The 27,506-nt window shown below is 31.8% G+C and overlaps 1 protein-coding gene across 7 annotated transcripts in view; it reads left to right on the forward strand.

Annotated features, from left to right (window-relative positions):
• LOC129947470 (FH1/FH2 domain-containing protein 3) overlaps positions 1-27,506 on the forward strand; it is a 136,834-nt gene that overhangs the window by 62,158 nt on the left and 47,170 nt on the right. The window lies entirely within an intron of this gene.

Consider the following 27,506-nt stretch of genomic DNA (forward strand, 5'->3'; position numbering starts at 1 on the left):
GCTTTACTTGTTTAGTATTACATAAGCTTTAATATTCATTCCCAATGGTTTTTTCGTTCTTTTGAATAAATGAAGCCCACCAAAATTAATTTTTGTCTAACTTTTTTCGTAGAGATTGTCTAAATTAACTAGACCATTATACTATGTATGTATTCGTGTTACTAACGCGTGTCAAAATACAAAATTCAAGTCATTGGTGTCATTAATTTGTTTTTTTTTTATATACATATATTTAAGATTTTTAAAATTAATAAAATAAATCAATTCTTATTTCGTCGTAATTTTAAATTACCTTATAAAAATATCACCATTTGAAACCTGTTTTTCTAAAGAATTTTATTTCTCTTGATACTTTTTAATTGGGTACTTACTTTAAAATAAAACTTAATTTAAATTTGTGTTACAATTAATATTTATAACTTGCTGACATTTTTCGATGTTTTTTTTTGTTGGAAAAAGAAAAGAAAAAACAAAAACAAGAAAAACCAACATTCCTAATTTAAACAGACTTTCCGTCTAATATTTCTCGTCATCCACATAAATCAAAAATAATTCATTTATGTTTGTTTATGTGTGTATTCGTATTTATAGTTTTTGGTGCCAAAGAATTTATAATAGTTTACAATTCGTAATATTATTTCACCTCACAAAAATAATTTTTTACCGACATAAAAAAAATATAAAAATATACAAATAGGTGCACCACACACTGTTTTTTTTTTTTGATAGGATGTGTCACATTTCTATTTTGAAAAATTTTCATAAATATTATTTTTAGTTTAAATTTTTGAATTTCAATTTCGGGTAAATGACCCAGTTCCTTATTTATTGTGTTTTTTTTTTTTATTTAAAAACATTCACATCATTAAAATTTATTTTTAAAGAAAACTCAAACCCATTTGTTGATTTGACAGAAATTCGACATACATATGGCCAATGTTTGAGATGAAGATAATGATGAATTGGGCAAAGGGGTGGTAACAGGAAAATGACAAAATGATTAAACGATTTAAAAGTGGGAAACGTTTTTGAAAAAGAATTTTTGAATGAAATTCATGATTTGAAGGAATTGGTGCTGTCTTGTTACCCAATTTATTATTTTCATTATGAGTAAAAAATTAAATACACTCAAATATTAAGTTCGACCCTAAATTAAAAATGTTTTCAAATCGCAGTCAAACAAAACTTGCATTCTTGTGCAACCCTTATGACCAAATGCGATCAGGGACTTCTTTTTAAGTTGCAACTTAAAGTTCAGCTAGAAAAAATAACATTCAACTCAACCGTACATTGTGTAGGCATGCATATAAATAAACAAACTGGAGCCCCCATGGATTTAGTGTGAAATCAATCCCCAATGTCAATTTGTCAAGACCACCCAAACAGTGTTAGGTAAATAAAAAAGTAAAAACAAAAACATATTTCCAAGCCGATTGAAGGCAAAATTGGAACCCAGTGACCTAGTTTCTTGCGAAATTCACGCCTCATGTTCTTAAGTCTTTAGATCCTGTGTGCATAATTGTTCTTTGACACGCATACCCACATTGATATTAATCCAGGCGAACATTTCATTGGTGTCTTTGTTAACAAATGACTTCCTTTTCTTTTTTTTACCCCAATAAATCCAACACCAACAAAAATATTAAAAACCCAAAAAATTCATCCGCATTCGTATAAAGTGAAAAATATTATTGAAACTAAGGCGTCACACGACCCCAAGACCACACCTAACTTTTGTAAGCGATGATACCTATCTTTTTCATTTGTATGTATAGTGTCTCCTTAAGTCTGCAATATTATTTTATTTTTGTGTTGTGTGTTTTTTTATGAGGAAAGGAATAACACCTACCTACCTACATTTTGTCATTGTTGCAATTTATGAATGGCAACATTTTCAAACCCTCACCTCGCATGATTATCAAAGATTAACAACTTTGGATTATAAGAGTATTTCGCGATGCGATATGGAAGCGGAGTATAAATTAATATTTTTCAATTAAAGTGACATAATTGTTGCGGATGTGTGGGAGTCGAATCTAATCAAGATAGTGAAATATTTTTGTAACCAACTATTTTTGTGTTTAGTAGAAATTGGTTTTAAATAAGAGATCAAAATCAAGCTCCAAGTAGAGGTTGAGTAGAGCAATGAAAGCCAAGAAGTCTGGAGCCTGGTTTATGATTTTGGATCCCGATTGGGTTTTCTATTTATTGAACTATAATTGAAACAACGTGACCTAATTTTTGGTAAAAAAAGGAAGCTTTAACTCACTCTTTAAAAACCACAAGTACTTTTACCAAAAAGTAATAAGGAACATCTTTAAAAAGTTGCTTTTGTGCATTTTTAATTCAACGTTGACTTAAAATTTTCAACATTATTTTGACATACACATTTTTGGAAAGATAAAAATAAGATTAAAAAAACAAAAAAGGGCTAAAGGGTAAACAATTGATCTTGTAATTTTTTCAGAACATTCTTTTGACGGAATTTTACACTTTTTTTGCAGTTAAGTTATTTTAATTAAACCAATATTTTGAGAAACGTAGAAAATTTTGATGTCTTGACGTTAGATGGAGTAGGGCACACTTAAGCCAGATTAATGGTCCATTGTGATACCACATGAATTTTGAGGCTTCCTTTTGAGATCTGCAATAAAACCAATATGAGTCCCTTACAAAACGTGAGAGCCTGTTAATTCTTGCGTTTTTTAACTAGAGCAGGGTATGTACAGAGAAGGTGAAGAACTGTTTCCAACTCTTCAATTACTACAATTTCTTGTAAGGCAGATGTTATTTTGCCATCTCCATTAGAGATGATCGAGACAGTTATGGAATGTTAAAGAGCTTGTAGAGACAGAATCAAAAGATTTGATAGGGGCCTGACTATCTGAGAAAATACGGATATCAGATGTTGATATCACGTTTTCTTGAAGCCAGGAAAAAACTTCTTTTATCGGTATAAGATCCGCCTGCAAAAAAGCCTGAAAAAGCAAAATGAGGGACTTAATTTCAGTCGTTCATAGTTCACAACTCCACCAATCCCTTATTTTTGTTTTTGATCTATCTGTATAAAAGTTGACTGACACGTCTTCCAGGAATTCCCTACACTTCCAGAAATATCTGGAAGGTATAGAAATCTGGAAGTTTCTGTTAAACTGCAGTTGGGGGATGGTGTAGTCTGTGTGCTTTGGAATTGATTCTAAATGCCTAAGAATTATGGTGTGCCCAATTTTGTTGTTTATCCACTCGACGAAGCTTTGAAGCAAATAGCAGAGCTTGCAGCTATTTGTTTGCTAAATATATCAAGAAGTGTTAGGTAGAGTAAGGTGTCCAGTGCCGCAGATGGGGTCGTGCGAAGCGATCAGCTTTTGTAGCTTTTTCTAAAGCAGTTCACCATACTGCCACACCGTACATCAAAATCGATTTGATTACCGATGTGTACAGCCAATGCTTGATTTGCAAGAAAGGAGAGCTACAGTAGCTTTTTTTGACTCTTTGTGGATATTTTAAAGTCCTTAGATTCTTAATCTATCGTTTCTAGAGTTTTATTTCTATGTTTTATTCTTATATCATAATTGCAAATCGTCTAAACTTTTTATCCACATTTAGCACTCCATCTATAATAACACTTTAATAGTTAAATTATGAATTTCCCAAGGAAGTCATTGCAGGCCGCTTTTCTTCATTTTTATCATTTCTGTTAACAATGTTTCTTTATGAATACACAATAGTGGTCAGAGGATATGGAAATTGTCAATTCAATTGTTACTTACCTCTTAAAAATTAGAATTGACAAAACATAAGTGATAAAATTATGTTACAAAATTCAAGGATTGTTTTATGAAGGTACATTTTGTGTTGACCTCATATTTGTTGAAATTAGTTCAAATTTTCCTCAAAAAATTTACAAGCAATGATTAATATTAAAAAAAAAAAAGAAAAAATATCTAAGAATAGCCAAACCATTAAGAATTGTAAAACTTTCTTCATTGATCTCAAGGTAGGTTAGACCATTATAAATATTCAATTTAATTATCTTGTATGTTAGTCCCGCATATATAGAATGTATACAAGACAAACTATTAAAAACTTAAACAGATCATAAAGCTCAAATAAGAAAACTCATTTTGAAGAAAAAAAGAACTAAATTTCCATGTCTAATCTCCATACTAAAAGTGTGTCAATGAAGATATCTTCTTCTTCGTACACATTTTTAGACGTATGAACTCACATATAAATAAAACAGGGAGTTACCAATCTAATCGAGCAAACAAAAATTTTCATCAAAGAACCATCATTATCATCATCATCATCCCAATTCCAATCGACATTCCCGGCCGCAACAAATTCATAGCCTATATCCAATTCAAAACCGCACATCATTATAAACATAGCTAGGCTAGATTTCCACATACTCGTATTTTGGTTTACTTCAGCTTTCATCACATATCAATGGCAAGATTTTGACCTCAGCTGTTTTTTTTTCTATTTTGTATTTATGTCTGATTTTTTAAGCGTTGAGTATAGGTATATAGGTATTGAAGATACAAACAAAAATAAAAATAAAACATTTATTCAAAGAAATTATAACTATAATTTAATTATAAATGCTACAAGAAAAAAAATATTATTTAAATGTAACGCTGGTCGTGCCGTTAGGTAACAGTTAAAATTATATCATAAAACTAACGCATTCAAACTTAACTTAATCTCTTTTCTTTTCTATTCTATATTGTGGTTTGATATGTTGCCATCAGTGGCGGTGGTTGAGGTGGTGGTGTAAGACTTGGACTGATGGTTTTAGTTGGACACAAATTTTCTAGGCATGAATAGTCAGTTACACAGAGAAAAAAAAATCAAATTGATACTCTCTTGAAGTTAAAACACTGCAAACACACGGCAAATGTAATGAAATAAATAATAGTGGCCCTAAAACTTAGTCTTGTGGTACTCCTGGAAAAATTACAAAATTCCTTATTTTTTTGGTGAAAAGCATATGTTTTGGATGACATTTTCAATTAGATTGACGCTTAGACTATCCGTGACTCGACATTTAGGACGTGTCTTTAATCTGGGAATAGGATTTGATATAAGTCAACCATCTGTCTGGAATCTAACGATTTCCAACACACAATCTTTATGTTTGTTGATGAAGACTGTTTTATTAAAAGTAGAGGAAATTTATCTCAGTGTATAGTTTAGCTCCTTCAGATTCTATTTTAAGTTGTTATTCTTCTTCGGGAATAAAATTATGCTAAATGCGTGCTAGTTCCATAGTAATTAGTTCTATCTGCGACATGTATCTGTGGTATGTTATTTTTCTTAGCAGGTTTTTTTTAACTCTACTTTCTGTGACAAAAAAAAACTCAGAAAATTCTTATAATCAAACGAAACTATGGAGACACATATGAAACAAAACGAAAAAAATCATGCAAGTGTTTAAAACAAACTGAAAGAATATTAATTGCATTTTTATTAAAGCAGTCCTAGATTTTGTACATAGATAAGGGTATTCCCTTGGATATGTATCTACAACTAGTTAAAACAACAAAAACAACTTTATATGGACTCTGTTAAATGGCCTGCAGTTCTAAAGGAGATCACGATATTCGTGACAATGTCGTTAAGTCCAAAAACAAAACAAAAAGAAAACAATTTTTTTTTAGTTTCTTCGAAGTACAAAACTTTAAAGAAAAAAGTTAAAGAAGAAGAAAAATATCAAAAGAAAATAATCTTAAGAATATGGATTTCAAAAGGGAAAAACCAACTACCATCGGCAAAAAAAATATGTACCTTAATCTTTTATGAATCGTATGTACTTGTACGTTGCGTTTCGTGTTTTTATTGTTGTTATTGTTTCTTTGGTTTGTTGTTTCATTCTTAGTTTATTCGATTTTCTTTTTCATCGGTCTCTTTGTTGTGGTTGTCCTCAAAACACTTTTGACTTTAAATTAAGTCATAAAACAGCTTTAAACTAAAATTTAAATAATTTAGTTACCTAAAACTAAAAGCCTCAAGTTGGTATTTTTCTTAGCATTTAAGCAGCTTATCTTTTTTTCTTATTCACATTTTTTTATAGAATAATTTAATATAAAAATGTCGGTTATTCTAAGTAAGTTTATCAAACTTGTTTGTAGGAAACAATTTTTACGAAGTTTAAGGTCGTAAGTGGATTCATTTTTTAAAATTCATTGATTCTACTGTAGCTCCCAGGAAAAATCATGCACTAAATTTCTTTGCTGAAAAATTTAAATAAATATTGGACCACTTCGAAATGAAGAGAAAACCATGCGTTATATTTTTTATTAACTTTATTCAATTGGTGGTTTTAACAAAAAATGATGTTTACACATTTTTAATAGCTTAACCAATTATAATTTAATTTTTTGTTTAGAAAAATTTTTCAGCTAAAATGATGCAATGTGTTAAGTTCCATAAAAAAAGGTGTTTTAACAGTGGAAAAAAGTCTCCTTTATATTTCGTCCGATACCCTTTTGCATTGATTTAACAAGCTTGGAGGTGGAGCCCTATTCTTCCAAAAGTGTCTTTTTTAAATCGTCCTTGAATAAAATCGCATGTTTTCGAATTTCGCGCACCAGCTTCGACCATAAATTTGATGGCATTTAAGTCTGGCGACTGGTCAGGCGGTTGCGTGACATGAGCGCAGATCAAGATGTTTAACCAAGTTTGCACAATTCCAGACTTGTGTGTAGGGTCGTTATCCTGATCTAGTCGAAAACTGTTCTTGATGTTGAGTTTTTCAGCACTTTGCAACAAGTTTTGCTTCAAAATATCTGGACACATGTTTTTGTCCATACTACCTTCGATAAATACCAGGTTTCCTACGCCAGCAGAACACATACAGCCCCCCACCATAACATGCCCTCCATCGTGTTTCATAGTCCCACACAAATTCTCCGGCTGGAGCTCCGTATTTGGCTGCCTCTAAACGTTCCCCTTACCATCCGATCCGTGAAGATTAAATTTACTTTCATCAGAAAATATGACGGTGTTCCAAAAAATTTAGTCCATGTTAAGATGCTCACGAGCAAATTTGATTCTTTATATTTTGTTTTTACTGCTGATGAAGGGCTTTTTTAGGGCACTCCTTCCATTAAATCGATTGTGGACTTTATCTTTCACCTGGCTCCAAAGAAATAAGCCATAAGTTTATAATTCACAATTTTAACGAATTGTGAGTGTAGTTTTTTTTTTTGTTAATTACAATAATTTTAACGCATTTTTGTATAGTTGTGTCAAATAATTTTAATAGCGTAATTTGTAATTGTAAAATGTCAGAAGATGATAGCTTCAAAGGTGACAACCGACCAAATAGCGGACTATTTAAAATGTCCTCTTAATGAAAAAACTACACACAAAAATATTATTACTGCATTTTTAAGGACAACAGTGGAAAGGCTTCCCAGTCTCTTTTTTTTATTTGCTAACAAAAAAACACGAACAATTTGCAATAAGGTCCGTTCGCGTACTTTCTGCACTAAAATTCGTAGAAAGAGATATTTTAAAGGATGGAGGTAAAATTCTCTCATCAATAAAAAAAAAACTACAAAAAAGTAAGCGAACGGGAAAACAACAAATTTGTCACACAATATTAATGTCTTGTTGCTGTTCTTTGGGAATTGGTTTTATAAATTTTATAACTGACAGCAAAAGCGAACAATTTATTTAATTTATTTGAATTTCCATTTTCCAAATTTGACACTTTAGGAATCAGCCCAAAGAAATTTCTTGGGCTAAAATTCGTAGGTTGGGGAAATATTTTACTTTCTCGTGAGCGCTCTCTTTTACGAAAAACTACGAAATTTTTGAGTACGTGAACAGGATTTGGTTAAATTTCGTATTTTTTCGAACAGACCGATTATATGTTGTTGCTAAGTTGTTGTTTCCGAGATAGAAAAGAAATACTTAGCGATTGCTCCCATTTCCATTTTACAGATCTAAGAACGTGCAAAAAAATATCATAGCTTCGAAGTTATTTTTGAGTGCAGACGCATAACTACTTTTATAAAGAGACTTTGAAATGTGGAGGTATTTCAACATTTTAAATTACTTCTAACGAAAAGCATAGATATACCTAAATCTGTTATTATAACTCGTCAGATAAATTAACAAAAACAGCCAACAAAAGGTTGCATGCTTAGACCAAACTTTTCTATCAGAATATATATGTGTTAAAATAGGAAAAGTTGTGTCCTAATAAATCATTATTATCAAGAAATTCAATAAAAGAAAACAATCAACCTAAAGTTCTATTTTTAGAATTACCCGCAAGCTCGTTACAAACCTTTTTATAAAGATAAATTTATATCAATGTCTGGTAGTGGTAACGTGGGTATGGTTTACTGTGGAATGTCTAATCTAACTGTTATACAAAATGATGTATGATATCATTAATTTAACAAATAAAATCAGCACTTTATAGAATAACAATCTCGTAATGATTCAATAAAAGCGTCATAGATTTACGATATATCTAAAGTATTACTTTTCTATCGGTTTATATATTCCTGTCTTCGATGTTATAGTTGAATCTTTCTTGTTGACTCTTTTTCAAATTCTTTGTAAGGCTATAGAGCTTATTAGATTAGATTTACAAAGAAAAAGTGACACAAATGTGACAATAGAATGATTAAACCTGTTCCTGTTTGAATTTGTATAGAAATTTATCAAAATGACATCAACGCCATCACCCGCATTTTCAAAAGATTGTCATTGTGACCACTAATGTCAGATTTACAAAAGACAGAACAAACAATAAAAGAGTTGAATGAGTAGTTATGGGTACCTAATGAATGTAGTATGTAACCCACTGAGGCCACAGAACTTTTCACACTTGAATAACGTTTTTCTGACGCAGCTTGCTATGAATGATCTCATATAAACTCGAGCTCTCGTAGATTTTTTTACAAAGAAAACAACATCATCATTAAACTTCGTCGTAATTTTATGCTACAATAGCATCGATGATTGCCAAAAATAATGACAATCATTATATAATTCCGCAGTGCGCACTCAAGAATGCGAACAGACCCCAATGCCAAAAATTGCGCACATCATCAGATAAATTAAGCCATTTCCATTTGACTGGAACAATTAATTAAGCTTTACTATTGTTGTCGCTGTACTCTCGCGTTTAAACGCGGCCAAAAAAAATAAATCTCACGACTTTACATAAACAATGTGTGCACTTACAACATTTACAACCAAAACCGCATTCAGGGATCGTTCCTCATTGGCACAGAGCAATTAGTTCTGCAGCGCCAAAAGCTGACTGCCACGCCACTTAAGAGATCGTGTATAAAATGCAATTAACACAATCATTGTGTTGGGCGGTTAAAAGTCTTTTGAAGCAAAATATACCTACTCCTCCAGCCGCGCTATGCATTGCTCAGCTCTACTAAATTGAAGTGCAACACTTTGTTATGCAAAAATATTGTCTAAAGCCGGCTGTTACACCATTCAGGCCATCCATATGCCTTTCAAGATTTAACTAACTGAAACCGAGTGTAAACAGCGCCAGCGCAGAGCAGAGCAGCGCAACAACACTATAAGACTATAATATCTTCTGGCTGGATTGGTATATTGCGCACACGTTCACTTTTATATATATGGATGACATCTTGCTGTAATGTCTCATGCCACTGACACATGACAGTTAAAGAGCTACGTCAATATCACCAACGCAAATCCGCTCCATTAATCAGAGATGTGTGATAATTTGTTGTCCTTCAATTTTTATTGTTTCGAAGAATTTAAGTTCTTTTTTTTAGGCCGAACGTATTGCTTGATATTTTATGTTTTGTAATTGTAACTAATGTGACCCTGCAGACTTCATAAAATATTGCATAATATTGTTTTAAGTTTGTGGACGAGTGTTAAATATGACATTTGACAGATGGTGCTGCTGCTACTTCTGCTGCTTCTGGTAAAGTAAGCAAAGGTACATACACATACATGACATTTTGAGGCTTGATTTATATGATTTACGTGAATTTTAAGTGAATAAATCAGTTAATATGAGAAGTACAACGGTGTTTAAATATCATTCTGGTTGGTTTTCAAGAAACTCCATTCTTGACGGCTGTGTTTTTCTTTTCAATTGACATTGACAAGTTTATAAACGATGTTATTTACATTGGGATATTTTAAGGCGATTCATTTTGACGTCTCATCAATCTTATCTTACTCCCACTTGACACTCAAAAAGAGGTAAGAAACTGAAGCAGAAACTTTTTCTTTTTCTTAAAAAATTAGTTAGAACGAGATAAAATGATAAGATGAATGACATTTAAATGTTCAATAACGTTGTTCACACTTTAGGTACTGTGTCGAAGGGATTGATTGACCTCTCAGAATTGTTTCTTTTTTCTTCTCATTGGGAAAAGTAAGAACGGTTTATTTTCAACCATCAAAAATCAAATACGCTTCAAATTGAAGTGGCAGCACTTGTTTTTGAAACTGCTTTAAACGGAATTTTATAAATGTTTTAGTAATTTATAACAGATTTGTTTTTGGCTGCCGTAAATCTCTATTATATTTCTTCAGGCTCTCATGGCGACTGAATCGTTACAAGTTTGCAAATGTTGCGTTATGTTTTTCAAATCAATTTTAAGAACAAATATAATTTACATCTAAGTGGCATCATTGGTATTGACAGTTTTTGTAAGTTTTAAAAAAAGGAAGCAAATTCAATGTAATATTATACGCCAATTTAGACCTAGACTCGAAGATGATACATATTTGTTTCAAATACGTACATATGTATATTCTTCTTAAAAAGCAAAATATTTAATCATTTTACAGTTATACCAAATTAATTATTTTAACTGACGTTTCTTTCAAACTTTAAACATGGAAACTAAGTTCCAGAGGAACTAAGAAACCATTGACAGGTTGATCATAACATTTTTTTTGACAGATATATTTTATTGGAATTTATTAGATTGGAATTGAATCAGCTGTCAGTAAGGAAAACAAGAAAATAGAATTTTTGCTAACATTTAAATTCGGTCAAACTTTTTTCCTTTCAAAAAAAATTCCTTGAGTGCTTTCCAATCAATGACTAAATAATTTTCATTTCTAAACAAAATGAAACACAAACAAATTTCCATTTACAAAATTGTCTAGATTTCTTGGATTATGATTTTTCAACCAGTAAATCATTTTAAGACCTTCAATTCACTTTGAAATATAAAAAATTGTTATAAATTTACATTCCGTAAAATCATATGTAAAAAGCAAATAAAGTACCTTATTTTATCGATTTCATGTAAACACATCTTAACAATCTTATTCATTTGAAAAATTATATCAAAAATACAGATTTTTAAAAAATAAACACTCTACTACTAGTTTAATTTAAAAAAAAAAAGCAAGATATAGCCCATTAAAGCTCCTATTACAGTCCTAATAAGCTGCTATATAAATGCGTTTTTAGAATAAAATTTATTTTCCTCTTCATAAAAATTACTACACGTGATATTTACAAATAAAGCCGGTATAGGTAGGTTATACATTTTAATCAATTTCACTATCACTTTCTAAACAGACCCATACATAAAAACAACAACAACACGTTTCCTCGATGTTAAAGTTAGTATAAGTTTACAATTATATTAAATTAAGCACGAATTTCACTAGAAGTGAAGTGAAGACTAAAATCTCAAACTCAAGCTGATGTGCATATAAATGAGCGTTATTGCGTGACATGAACAGAAAAGTAAAAATTATGATGGTTTTATGGAAGCTTAAAAAAATTAAATCATAAGCAACTATTGAAAAAAAAAATTAATAAAAAATATTAACAACTTTCATACAAAATATTTTGTCCAAGCGCCATGAAGCCCCCCGCCTCGTTTGAGTCGTCATAGTCCGTCAAAGTCTGTGCGAAAAAAGATTAAGTAGGAACCTATCTATCTAAAACGACCAAGACGCGACGCGAAGTATCTACAATTCTCATATAGATTTATCTGTGTCTATACATGTTTGATTGGATAGGATGACGATGATGTGTGTCGTCTTAGAGAGCAACCTTTCATCGCAGCAATGTGACGACCTATAATTGACGACATTTCTCACATGTTTCACTATTGCTTTGGCTCTCGCTGATCCATCCTGGACATGGAATGCGCCTGTTGTCTAGAAAACGAGCACAGCACAGCGCAACACAATAACGAATCCAAGGAAAGGCATAGGAGGCGCATCACATATTCAGCTCATCAGTGATAGCGCAAAAACTTTGGAAAGGAAAACTTGTCGTCTTTCGTGTGTCGTGTTGTCATTGTTGTTGTCGCTGTCGTCGTCGTCGACGTCAGGCGTTTGTTTTTGTTCTTCGATGTACCTAACCCCGCGCGAAGGAAAAGCAAACCACCTTGTTTTTAAAAAAGACGCGCACTCGGCACGGCACACCACAATCTCGGTGGTGTGTAGTTGAGGAGCCTTGAAGGAACAAGGTCAAGTTGAATGTCGACTTGGTCTATGTAGGTACGGATGTAGAACTAACATGCCACCACCATATCTACTACACAACTTACTAACCACAGTCTCGGATGGCGATGCTGTTTTGAGCTGCATTATCTAGGAGGCACTTATATGCGCGATAGTGGTGTGTAAGGTGCACCATAAGTTGGAGTCCGTAGCACATGTGTAAATCTGGTCTTGGAGCAGAGCCGGTACGTTCGTCGTCGTAGTTGAATAGAGCCCAAGTTATAGCTTTGCGGTTGGAATACAAGTTGATTTGGTGCTTCGGAGATGTGGTGGCTGTAACGGCAGCGGTAAGGTATACCTTTACTTTACGTAGTGATGGTTAGCCATGTTAGAGAGACGCCTCATGTCTGGGCGTTGTTATTGGGTTCCTTCAGTCTGTCGCCGAAGTGTGTATCTGGGGAATGGGGATTCAATAGTTGATGCCAATGTGCAATGTAGCATAACGCGCTCCACAGATGATTACCAGTATTTAGCTAAATAATTATAACAATTTTCACTCGTTACGGCAATCTATCTTTCAAGTCATGGAATTTAAAGCCAGCAGGAAACCTACCTTACCTATATACCTATCTACCTCACCAACTAAACCAACCAAATATACTTAGGTATATAGAAATATGATGGTTGTTTGGTCAGTTCTCGCGGTTGTTGGTTAATGGTAAGATCTAACGCAGAGTATACGAGTGGTGTGGTGCGGTAGGGTGCCAGTAAACACGCAACCTTGTATGGCGATCATTGATTTGTCCAAATTGAATTCTTGTGCGCCATTTAATTGCACAAGGATGTGCATTCTGCCATCAATTCAAGTTCTATATAAAGAAATAGGATAAGCGAAAAACCCGCGAAAGACACGAAAGATTTCAAAATCGATTGATGTCGGCCTCGGTATTCGATGTTCGATTCCAATTGATTCTGGGATTCTATAAAGTGTGTTACAATAGATGATGTACGAGTAGGTACACCTATGTATATAGTTCGACTTCTGCATTAGGAATGGGACACTTTTTCTTGGTTGTTCTGATGATGTGTGCAATGCGAAGAAATGTAACGTATTTTTTTAATTTTAAACCAGAACGACTATTTCATATGCCTTGAAGTTGATTGTTGATTGTTCAAGATGAAAGTCAATTGAAAAGCTTGTTATTCCAGATTTTTACTTTAAAAGAATTAACTAGGACTCTGTATAAATTAATTTAATTTTCTTGACAATTGCTAACGTAGGTATTTTTTGTATTTAAGTTGTTTTAAGATCGGTTTGATTAAAAGAAAAAATATATAGAACAAATTAAATGTAACAGCTCCGTAAAAGTTTTACAATGATTTGGTTGAATATTGTTATTTTAATAGCAGATCCGATTTTGTATCACATTTTTATAATATTTTGACAGAAGCTTGTATATACTCGTATAAAAAATAATACTTTCCTATTTTTAAGATTTCACATATGCATAAGTCTTCCAAATTCTATAATATTGGAAATAGACCCCAACCTCTTTACGTTACAAAATCTCATGGAAATTTAACAAAAAAAATGTAATTTTAAGAACTAGTTCCAGCTGATGACGAACGAATAACTTAAATAATATAAAAGGCTTTAACTATTTTTTTTTTTGGTTACTTTTCTAATCTACATCTGCACTAATATTATAAAGAGGAAATATGACTCAAAAAGTATTGGGCCGATTTAAATAATTCTTTTTTCATTAGAAAGCTACATTACATATGTACATAGGCTATATTTAGTACTAGATTCTATAGAAATCTTTAAAAATTCTTATTAAAACCAACCGAAGGTGTACACGATTAGCCATCAAATGTCTTTCATCGCGTACGCTGCGTAGAGTATTAATGATAGGACAAAAAAATGTTCGACAATATCTAAACGAATTATTATAAAGAGGAACTATTTGTATTTTTGTATGTAACTATTGATCAAAGAGTGAATGGCTGAATCACAAATACGCTTCAGATTCGGCTTCGTCTGCGTTACGGTGAGCCTGCTTCGAGGTTGCTTTGAATAAAATTTCCATTATTTCATCTCTCCAAAGAGCAAATATTTTGTTTGTTGAAATTTTACAGCTGTTTAGCTGTCAGACAAAGCAAATGTTCAGATAATTAAACTAGAGCTTCCGTTTGGAGTCACATTACGTTACATTACGTTCTTTTCCTTACGATTGTCAAACGAAACGTGAGGTCGAAGCTCCATTGTGATATCATACATTGAATTCCTATGGCTGAACTCGTAAACGTCAGGTGAAGCCGAAGCTGAAGCCTGTTTGTGATTCAGCCATAAGAGATAATGTGATTGTAGCAACCGCGGCCAGTCAGCTCGCACATGTTCCGCGGATCCCGATGATACCAACTGATTTGCCCATATCTTTTAAAAGGTTAAAGTTGCCTTTAAAAATATCCTTTGCCTAACAATAAATACATCCCAGGGACAAACTTTTTCCATAGTTGGTATCGACTTAGGGAAGAGTGCTTTTCCCATGGGCAATTGTATGTGGCATTTTCTCGAGTAGGATGTCCTGAAAATCAAGTATACAGGGTGGCTTAAGATAAGCATACAATTTTTTTCTAATTAAGTGATTCATGGTCGTTCTTATTAGCATGCTTATAACCTAAATATCTGTACCTATTTATGTCTACCCGTGCGAAGCCGGGACGGGCCGCTTGTATAAGATAAATGTGTAGCAAAAAGACTAAAAAACCGTTGAAACGCAAAGCTGAAACTATCACCATATTTTTTGTGACTTACGCAATTGGTTTTCCTCATTTAAAACTTTGTTCCCAGTTTTAAAATGTATAATAATTAAGTTAATCTTTATATGTATGTTTGTTATTAAAATGAAACGTACGTACATATTTGTTTTTACTTGCGACATATAGGAACTATATGGCAAGTTTTGCATTCGTGCAAAATTCCGAACTCGAGATTTTAATCAAAAATGATATTACGATGGTAGAGAAGTGGAAAAAAGTGGGTCCCTCGATTCCATCCGGTCAGTTTTGTCTGTCTGTCCACGCTCCTACAGCCTAAACCGTTGGGTCGATTGAGTTCAAACTTGGAAGTTAAGGTTTTGAGCAGATTCGCGTTAGGCGTTTTTTTTATTTTTAATTTTTCAACGATGAAATTGCTTTTGATGATTTTGATAATTGTTGCATTTTCTTTGTACTCACACCTATTAATTTTAATAAGTTCAATGATCTATTCTAACCTCATGTAAATGATTCCAATCAGGAAATTTTGTTTCAGTAACACAAATGTTCAATGATAGCTATACCCAACCTGTCAAAAAAATTCCAATGATTGGTTTCAATGATAGCTTTAACTGGTCAATTTATCCATACAATTATTTAGGATAACATCGTTTCCTGGGAAGAGCTTTGATAAGTTGATATACATATTAAATTATCACTGAGGCATAATAAAAATTTCACAAATTACAAATTAAATTTTTTAGTTTCTGTAAAAAATCAATGTGCTTTTTCTAACAAATATTGTCTTAATACAAAACACGTTATTTTTCGTTCCATTAAATAATTTGGATGTTATTTTATCATTTAGTCGTAAAAAATCTTTGCTTTTAAACATTTTGCTCGTATTTATAAAAAAAGAATTTTTCCAGCATAAATCTTTAATTAAGTTTACATAAATAAAGACTTAGAAAAAAAATAAAAACGGAATATAAAACTCTTCTTACTCAAATTCGCATTATAAAGGTTCAACATTCAATGGTTTATAAATATTAAAACCTTGTTTTTGCTAACACTTCTACCCGACAGATCATCCATTTAATTTGTAGAATCTAATGTTCCCAGAATTAAAATTCAAAAAAAAAACTTAAACCACAAAACTTAAGTCAGATGTTGATATTCCAACATTCCAAAGATTTCTTCAAACCAGGAAATAAAAAAAAACACAAAAATATAAAAGACGAACGAAGAAAAAGAAAAAAAACTTTGACCAAATGCAACCAAAATATAAGACAGGTGTCTTCGACCGGATGAAATGAAACTCCAACAAAACTTCAAATTGTTGCAAAAAAAAAAAAAATTACGGAGAAAAAAACTAAAACGCAAGGAACCGACAAAAATTCCCACTCAACCGAACCACCGGAATACATAATTACATGTCTACAAAATTCTTTGCCAAAAACCAGTCTTCCCAACGTCGTCGTCGGTCGTCGTCTTCTTCTTTGTTCCGACAACAAACGACACATTCATTCAAAGCAAAAAAAAATTAAGTTAAATAAAGGACTCCAACTTCATTCTACCGGGACCTCAGGCACTCATCATCGTCATCATCATCATGATCGTCAGTCACCAAATGCAATTACTTAAAATAATATTCTTTTTTTTTCATTTGTTTGAGGCTTTTTACTTATCTTTCTCTTCATGATGAAGTAAATTATAAATTTTGTGTTTTCGAGTAATACAAACTCTGACAACTGTCCGATCCCATCCGATCCGATCAGATCCAATCGACAGACGTGAAACTTTCACTCTATACCTTATACATACCTCTTTTTCAGAAAACAACAACAACCTCAACAAAAAAATCTTCCCAGAAAAATTACCTTCACCTTTGAGCCATTTGTTTGGATTAACATTCCACCTTTCAGCTTCCCATTGCCATTGCCCATCCGATTGCCCATAAATATCGATAACAATTAGACGGTGTATCTAATTATACGCAAAGATACTTCCCCCATATAGCTTTGGTATATTCGACTCGAATAGATTGGCGGCTATAAACAGATCATCATAATGGAGCTGGAGCGCGGGTGGTTGGGTGATTCTCCTTTTCCTTCGTCCATATTCATTCGACGATTCAACTGCGAATGCATAATTCACTCCCACAATCGGTGTGGATCTGCATTTCGGAAGAAAAACCAGGAAAGGAACTCTCGATTTCGCACAGAGACTGAGCCAAAGACTGCTGCGGTTTGATGGTTCCATAGTGTGGTTTTTTGGATCGTCGCGTCGGTCGTTGGTGTATAGTCATCTCGACTTGCGTCTTTAGTGTAACCTCAAGCTGCCATCAGTTATAATATTATTGCACGTTGCATCTATATAACAGCATCCGTATAGTGATGAGGTCCTCGCGCAATATGTGCTGAATCTTATTGATTGGGGTTAGTCTGTTGCCTGATGATGCGGCTTTCCCTACGCTCTGGCTGCTGTGCTGCTAGCGTTGCACTACTGCTTGCTCTATACAATATAAGCTATTGAGCTTGCGGGTTCAAGATGATGCGCCCACTAAATCCACACGGTTGCTTTTCAAGACTCAAAAGTCACGGCGCCAAATTGCGAAATTAAGAAGAAAACTTTTGCTTTTGGGCATCATCATCAGCAAAGATAGACTTTCACTTTTTAGTTGCTACGACCGACAACTAAGACGACCAACGAGCGACGGATGGACGACCAAAGATCGACTCCGACACGGACGCAGCTCTGCTCTGTGCTGGCTGGCTGTATAAATATGGCTTTAGTGTGCCTTGTTGTTGCTGCTGCAAGCCATCATCCATGCCAAACTAAAGGGGTTTTTTGGTTATAGTGCTGCTGCGTTGCAGATCAAATGCGTGCGTATTTATGTGTATCTACTTTTATATGTTGTACTTTATACATTATCATATCTTCCTTCTGGTATTGTTTGCAATATGTGCTGTAGACATACATACATATATATTATTTTGGTTACTTGTTTTCCTTCAAAAAGATACAAGATACAACAAAGTTTATGCAAATGACAGAGTGAAAAAGAGAGAGGTCTTGATTGTTTTTTGTTTTTGATGTTTTCGTTCCACAATAGCTTCCAAGAGAGTTCCTGTTTGATGCCTTTGGCAAATGTCAGCAATATTAAGATAAATGTATATTTTCGCCCTTAAAAGAACGATTTTGGCATGTTTGTTGATTGTAGAGTTAAAGAAATGTCACCTTTTGGTGATCTGTAACAGTTTACAGAAACTGTCAACATATCTATGTTTTCACCTGAAAGCACAGTACTGGTGCTCCACGAGTTCAAAATGTTGTGTCTTAAGCGTTGTTCACATTAGACATTGAATTTGAGGAGACTCATTCGGACATTTCATCAATTTATCCAACTCTTATTCATACCCCTATCTCTTTTTAATTACTCAGTGAGAGCAGATAAAAATCACCGTCTTGAAAGGATACAACTTTGTTTTATTTGTCATAAGCCGTTGATCAATTTCTTCTGTCAAGTTCTATTGACTTTTATGATTTGGCATCATAAATGAACTTCTAAATATATCCATTACGACAGTTTAAAATTAAACAAAAAAATAAGGTGGGTCTTCCGCTGCTCGTGTTTTGTACGTCAATTTCGTTAGGATTCAAGTTGATGTAACTTTGCCTTTCAATTTTCACTCTCAAATATTTTACAGTTCTTGTTAAGTGTTCATAAAATATAAAGTAAAAGTTTGGATTTTTGGCAGTAAATATTTGTAGCTTACCTTTAGAGAAAAGATGTCATTTAGTTTTACAGCTGAATGTTTCAAACATTTAAGACATTTCTGTACTCTCAGAAATATACATAAAAAAGTGTATTGTTCAATTATTTTGTTTTTGCTGAAAGATATCTGTAAATTACTTTTTATAATTTGATTTCTAAAAGGTATTCTCTACACACGAATATTGCCAAAAAGTTCTAAGAAATCTTATTAATATAAGCTGTAGTTATCTAAAAACGTTATCAATATTTCTTATTGTCTTTGTTTAACTTCCTTCAAATTCAAAGTTATTGTAATTGATCTGATTTTTAAAAGTAAAAACGTTAACACTTTTTGTGCTTTGAGGGCCCCTAAAATCGAAATCTACCGCTTTTACATCATTTTTTGGTACAAATAAAAAAATTTTAACTAAATGTTTGTAATCTTAAAATTCTAACGAATACTCCAATTGACAGTTTCTGTACACGAAATAAAATCTTAAATAAATTACTACTAAATGGGTGTAACTTCTAGAATATCTCGACAGAAAATAGATATGCAAATTTTTAAGGAATCCTCATTGGTGCCCTCAAAATTTGAAAATTATATTTTTTGAACCAAACGTTATCAGTAGAGTTCATCTATAAATTTCGAGCACATATTTTGTGTGGTTCGAAAGCTGTATAATTTCAAAATTTGAGTCTCAAAAAAAATAATAAACCTCCAATTTATTATAATTCTAATTTCTTCAAAAAGTCTTTACCCAAAAAGGGATACTACTTACTCCATATGAAGTACAACAGTTGTGTATATAGTGTACCCGGAAGCTCCTTGTAAGTCTATTAACAAAACAAATGCCAATTAAGCTTCTTATTGTCTTCAAAGCAAATAAGGACATTTCGTGTTAATTCGTTCGTATGTTGATTTATTTCTTACAACAGAATAATCTGTTTTTCCTAAAATTCATCATTTGCAGAACGATAGGTACATATACTATAATAAACAAAACGTCTTAAATAAACTACATAATTACGTGACAATTAAGATTTTATATCTTTTAAAAATACCACTTTTTTTAAAGAAGAACATTGAACAAACATAATTTTAAGTGATAAGTAATTTGGTTTCTTATTTTCTGTTTGTCTGATTCTATTGTTCTTCATTCACCTGCTTTACTTTTTACAAATATAAATATGTACATATTTCCTAAGTTTAAGGTGAGTCAATAATACAAGAAAAAAAATGAATTCTAACAAATATTTGAAATGTGATGACGTTAATTTATCTAACATCTACATACCTACTTAATTTTTGACAAATTTTTAACTCTTATGAACTTCTAACAATAATGATAATTTTTTGTTAGATACATGTGTATGAATTTTTTGAAGATTATACGTTGAAGCTTCAGTGTCAAGAAATTCTTTGTTAAATGTAGAAACATATCATTTTTCATTGCCATTATTATCTATGACAGTACATGTGCATAGATACAATTTGTTTAAATTAATGGCTTAGAAGTCAGTATTTACGTATAAAGGGTAAGGTCACAGTAAATTAAACATTAGTAAAATTTCCGGGAGATCATTTCATTGAGTGGGTAATTGTTGTAAATTATTACCGAAAAGTCTCTAATTTTGATACATTTTTCAGGAAATATGTACACATTCTGAGACATGTGTAGTATCAATATCTAATGTTTATTTTTATTAAATAAATTAACAAAGTTCTTGGGGATAGTCATAAATAAAATTTTCCTTAATTTTTTTCCCGCATTAATAAAATTAAGAACGAAAACCACTTCAGTTTATGCTTCACAGATATACCCTATATTTATCTTACAAAGATGCTAAAAGATCAGCTTTGTAGACTAAACTTTCCATCATACTTTATCATCATAATAACTTATTACCAAATCCAAAAAAGACAAAAACTTATTCTAATTTCAACCAACTTAACACCCACATTGCACATCATGCTAAACAAAAAATTGCGTACAAATATGTTAACCGTCTAGACAATTGACACCAACCAACCAAATAACAATAATAATAATAAACATCTCTTACATAAGTGTAAAACGTTAAATGATTATAAAGTGGGATATACTTGCAGGTACTCGTAATATGCTAAAATTCAAGTAAGAACGTTTTTCATAAAGGTACAAAAGAGTACAAAGTAAAATAAACAAATAAAATTGAAGCAGAGGCAGAAGCACTCTTCTTTGAAGCATGGTATGTACCTATTACTGCCGAAATCGACAAATAAAAATTACCAATCAAAGCTGCAAGTTGATTATGCAATAATAATATTAAAAAAATAAACATTTTGTATTCTTCTTTTGCGAAATAGTTGAGAGGTGAAGAACACAATAAACATTGATTTAAGGCGCTACGTACGAAGTACGAACTTAAGTCCATGTGAAAAGAAAAAATTTAAAGTTTCATTATTAAAATTTAGTAATTTAAATTAAAGTCTTGAAAACAGAATAGATTGAAAAATGAAAATTCATTGATAGAAACGATGATAAAAAAACAACAAGTGATAGACGACAAACATATTATATAGATGATAACACAGGGTTATCCATTTTGCGGTTTCAAAAGTAGACGTAAATAAGAAATGTATTACATATTTTTTTAAGTGATATTTCTTTTTTTTGTAAAGATCAAAAGTTGACATTGTGTATGAAGTACTACATCATTTAAATCACGCAAGTTGTTGAAAGCATCGAATCTTTCGAGGTAATTTTCGACCACTTTTTGACACATATTTGTGGTATCTCAGCCATAAATTAAGGAATGTTTCTGTTTAAGTGCGCACGAGTTAAAGGTTTATCTGCATAAACACAGTCTCTCGGATAGCCCCACAAAAAAAATCCAGCGTTGTCAAATCGCATGATCTTTTTGGCATATTGATATTGCCAAGACTAGAAATTACACGGCCAGGAAATGTCTCCTGCATTAAAGAAATATTCGCTCAAGTTGTACAATTTTTTCTTGTAAAAAACTACATCGTCTCCAAGTTGTATTCTTTAATAGCAGGCAAAAACAAATCAGTGATCATATGACCATTACGCTCTGAATTTACGGTCCCATCGGTTCCTGTCGTTTTCGAAGAAGCAAGGTCCAATCACATCTCTAAACCAAATGACTCAACAAATATTGCGTTTTTGTATATGTAATGGCTCTCTTTAATTACTTGAGGGTTTTCAGAATTCCAAATACAACAATTTTGTTTTTAACATACCCACCGAGTGAGAAATGTGCTTCGTAGCTGAACAAAATTTGATTAATCGCCGTCTACTGCCTGTCGTTCAAGCTCCCGTATCTACGATGTTGTGAATGGTCAGCTGGCTTCAGTTGTTGTGTTAACTGGACTTTATATGGATGTAGATAGAGTTGTCGTACGGCCATAATGTGAAGTAAGACAGACCTAATTACTGAGAAGGATGAGGAATCGAAACATTCGAGTCTTCGTCAACTCTTTCACTTACTTGATGCACAGGCCTTACAATATCAATAAATTGTCTTCAAATTTCTTCCCAATTTTTCCAATTGCAAAATCACCATTTTTGTAGTAGGTTTTATCAAAATGTATGCGTTGTGCGAAACGTTTTTTGAAACGAATATCTTAAAAACATATTTAAGATATTCGTTTTGAAAAAGTCTTTGCCAATCTTTTGTAAGTTTTCACCTAAAAAAAAGTCATTTTGATTTGTTGAAAATTGTACCAGATTAAAAAATATTTGATATTCGTAGTGATAAATTATTAAAAGAGAAAACTATTCTGTGTTCCTCATATATAAATGCATTTCTGTTGAATTTTTAAAAATACATCGAAATTAATTTAGGTCAACGTCATTAATTCTTGGTGAGATATTTGAGAATGATAGTTTTTGAAATGTCTTTCTACATTTATATATATTGCTATCGGAAAAATAATATTTATTTGTTTCTCTGCTGCTTCTTGAAAAATGCAGAATGAAAAAAGCTATCCCGAAAGTACGATAGTTCGTACACACGAACATAAACATGGATTTTGATCCCATAATGTTACTTTTAAAATCGAAAAATATCGAAATGTTCAGTTTTAAATTTGACAAACCGCATCACTCGAAGTTAAAACTAGCAAGAAATCTGAACAACTTTTAATCATTAAGGAAATTGCAAAAGCTTATTCTTAGACTTAACTGAACTTTTAGTTTATAAATATCCACAATGAATGCAAATTAAAACAAAGCAAACCCAAATTTTGTATTTTTACTTGCGACATATAGGAACTATATGGCAAGTTTTGCATTCGTGCAAAATTTCGAACTCGAGATTTTAATCAAACATGATATTACGATGTTAGAGAAGTCGAAAAAAGTGGGTCCCGCGGTTCCGTCCGGTCGGTTTTGTCTGTTTGTCCACGCTCCTACAACCTAAACCATTGGGTCGATTGAGTTCAAACTTGGAAGTTAAGGTTTTTAGCGAATTCGCGTTAGGCGTTTTTTTCATTTTTTTTAAAGATCAAAACTGACAGTGGCCCCCATACAATTTTTTTGGTCAAAAAACGAAAATTCGAATTTTCTCAAAAACAAACCGATAGATTTTTTTTAATTTTCTCTAAAATTTTATTTTTTAACTTGGCTTCTTTCTATAAGAAAACCATATTTTTGTATTGCTCAGGAAAGGTACCGCTCATAGAACCGTTATTTTGTTTTTTAATTTTCTCAGCAACTTATGAACTGATTTTAATAATTTTTTTTCTGAATAAGCTCCTATATTGCCTTAACAATATTTGATTTACAAAAATGCAATTTTTAATTGTTTGGATTTTTTAAAAAATATTGAATTTTTATTTTTCAAAATTCTATATCTCAAAAACGGGTTAACAATTTTTTACGAAATTCAAATGTAAGACGTATATTTACAATCACTAAACAACTGCATTCCAAAAATATTTTTAGAAAAAAATTGGAAAATTTTATATATAAAAAATTAATTAAAAAAAAAACCGATTTTCAAAATAAAAATTTAAAAAATCAACTGTTTTTTGATTAATAAAATGGCATTTAAATTTTTGAAGACAAACTTATTTTTCAGGTAAAATTTTGAATCTTAAAATATTTTTTTTTTAATTATTTTAACTGTGCATGAGCCCAAAAGAGCGCATTATTTTGACAAAATTGTAATTACATGCCTATCTTTCTGATACATATATTTAATCAACAATCTATTTTAAAGTGTCTATCAAGAAGTAACATCTATTCTTTATTCGTTTTAGACATCTACCTGCTAACTAACCACACAACCAATAGGCGATCGCTTTACAATTTAAACATTCATGGTCTGCCTCTTTTCTATCTTATTTATTTTCCATCCTAGTTCCTAGAAATTACTATAAAGCTATCTAAAGGAAAAAAGCTTTGAAGGAACAATTTGAATCTATATGAATCGCATCGTAGCTTTATACATAATAGAAACCATTTTTCATATACAAAGATCGTACCCAAGTAAAAGCAGACTTATGAATGTAAATAAAAACAAATATGGGTAAAAGATCCTAAACAGCTGACGTAAGCATGCAAAAGTTTGTTTCATCCCCTTATTAGATACAATATTAAGCCATTTTGTTTGTTATATAAAGTGCATTGATATAAATAAAACAAAAACAAATTCATGAACTTTCATATGGAAGCTCTTTATGTGAAAACATATACTAGTGTAGACTTTTTGGGTCGAAAATTAATTATCTCCCTTATTCTGCTGGCTGCTTAAGGGAATGGAAATAATATTTTTTCTCGCTCCCGCTGAATTTCTCCACTTTCGATACTAACGCCAACGACTCGGTATCTGGTCGCCCTAAAAGTTTCGGCTCATGAGAGTACTATGGTTTTCATATACAAAGATGGCGCGGAGTTTTTTGAGACAAATCAAATGGCGTTTATATCTTTGAAGACAAACTTATTTTACAGGAATATTTTAAAATCTTATATAAGTACTTTCTTAAACATACTCTTAGCATACAGGAGTAAGTTCGTGCGACCCAGTCGTGCATTTTATTTAGTTTAATATTAATGAATATTTTTCATGGACAAAAAATGTCCATAAAATACTACCATTGACTTCATTCATGACAGATACCTAAAGTTTTTGCATATTAAACGAATAATTTAAATTTTACCTAGTCTTCAGCTAGTCTATAAAGCTTTACAACTATTTCATAAGTGTGCCACAATTTTTTTAATCAAAATGAAATTCTCAAAATAAATAGATTTACATCAATTATTTCCGCATCATCTTTAGCTATTTGTATTAACTTTTTTTTCTAATGAAAAATACCTAAACAACTTGTTAAAAAGTGAAAAGACTTTCGCAAACCTTCTGTCTACACTTGCAACGCTTTAGACCTAAATCGAAAATTGGATAATTTTAGATCAAATTATATTTGAATACCTTAGATTATACTGTTTTAGTTTGAAAATGGAATGAAATAAAATGTAGGTAGGTAAATATCTACACGAAATAATCATTAAATCATTTGTTGGGCAAATAGTGTATCTTTTTAATCTACAACAACAAATCTATTACATTTCTCAGCTCGTGCAAAATAAACTTAGGTTAGGAGGTATAGTATGTTCCTATTAACATTTTAATGTTCGTTTGTGGATGCATATATAAAAATAGACAGACAATCGAATCAAAATCCAAGTCATGCAGGCTAGTATATACTTGTACTGGCTCTTAAGTATCTATCTACTACCTTTATACCTAACGTCATAGTCACTGTCTTGCATGGCGCACTATATGTGATAAGCCCTGAATTTTAATTGAAAACGCAATGACACGACAGGCTTAGGTCTAATATAATAATATGAATCTACAATGATAGGGTGCGATAGTGTTTTTTAACAAGGTACTATGAATTTCTTTGAATATTATTATGGTACCGTATATGTGATTTGTTTTTAGTTTCTATTTGCTATTCTTTCTATCTGTAATCTAAGGGAATATTTTTACAAAAGTTTATATAGGGTGATTCGGTGTATAAATATTAAAGAAGGGTACATTTTCTTCAGTATGTGTCATGTATTATATACATTTTATCTCGAACCTTCTAAACATATCTATTGTTCTAAACACCAAGTCTTTGTATTCGTTCTCCCAGTAATTAAAAAAAAATAAACATGGATTGGATATTGATCTTGACGCAGATAGATATTCTTAATGTCTGATTTAATGTATGTACTAACATATACATTCTCTCACATTTCAAAATGTTAAATGATTATTGTGCTAATACAGCTAATTAGCAATCAAAAAAATTCGCGACTTCTTATTAATTAAATAAACAAACCAGCAAAAAAATATTAGTCAATAACTTCAAGCTAATATCATATTTTTACATGACAGATTTTGGAACCGAGAAAAAACCGGAATTGTAATGTTGTCGAAAATTCAGTCGTCGGATAAGTTATTTTGTTGTTCTAATACCAAAAGCTTAAGATTTTTTTTAACAAACAATTCCCTCCACAAGTTTGGGGGTTTTTCTACTGTGGTACTGCTTTCATCTTCTTTCTAGAAATTTTGCAATTTATGCATTCACAAAGTCATTTATCATTTCATAAAGTCTGAAATATCAGGCCTTGTACTAAATATTTCAGATTTTATTTTTAATTTTTATTACAAAAAAAAAGTATTTACTTTTGATTAAGAAAACTGAAGCAATATCTTGTAAAATGTGTCTTGGAATTAGTTTAAAGTCAAGTACTCAAGTTAATCGGGTTGAAAATCAATTTTCGTAGATTTCTAACTTGTTTCAACAGTTTTCTTCATCTAAACAATGTGTTATATAAAACAAAATAACAGTTCTATAAAGTTATATTCGTTGTGGGGATAGCGGCCCTTACCATGTTTACATAGTGAATTGTAAAGAGAGCAATAGTAAAAACAACAGCTCCGCCACATTTTTTAAAAATGTAATTTTTCATAGCAGAAATTTATTTTGAAGGTAATATCCTTTATATAAATACAATTTTTGAGCTGACAAATATGTTTGTCCAACCATTTCTGTAGTCTGAAGAATGAAATTAAATTTAAGTTCTTACAATTATTGTTTCACGTCCATAGATTCCAGTAACTTTGAAACGAAGAAAAATGTTAAAATTTTCAATACAAAAATTAAACTAATTGCATTAACTAATAGGAATTAAAAAAATATTGGAAGTCAGAAATCTGAAAAGATTGATCATTGATCCAAATGGATTTAACTTTTAAAAACTCAAATAGCATCTCAAATTAATCAAATCAAATGGGGTGGCGCAACAGTCCGTTGTGAACCAGGGCCTAGTGACTTACAACTCTCAACCATTCCTGTGTGCGAGTACTGTTGTCAGGAATGGAAGGGACCTACAATTTAAGGCCGAATCCGAACGGCTAATTTGAGAAAGCACTTTTTCATGACAAGAATTACTCTTGAAGGATTTGTCAATTCCTCGCAAGAGGCAGTACCCGCGAAAATTATTTTTTTAAATTAAGCTGGCACAGGCAGGGATTGAAC

This window comes from Eupeodes corollae, chromosome 2 (assembly GCF_945859685.1).
Source record: "Eupeodes corollae chromosome 2, idEupCoro1.1, whole genome shotgun sequence".
Taxonomy (NCBI): Eukaryota; Metazoa; Arthropoda; class Insecta; order Diptera; family Syrphidae; genus Eupeodes; species Eupeodes corollae.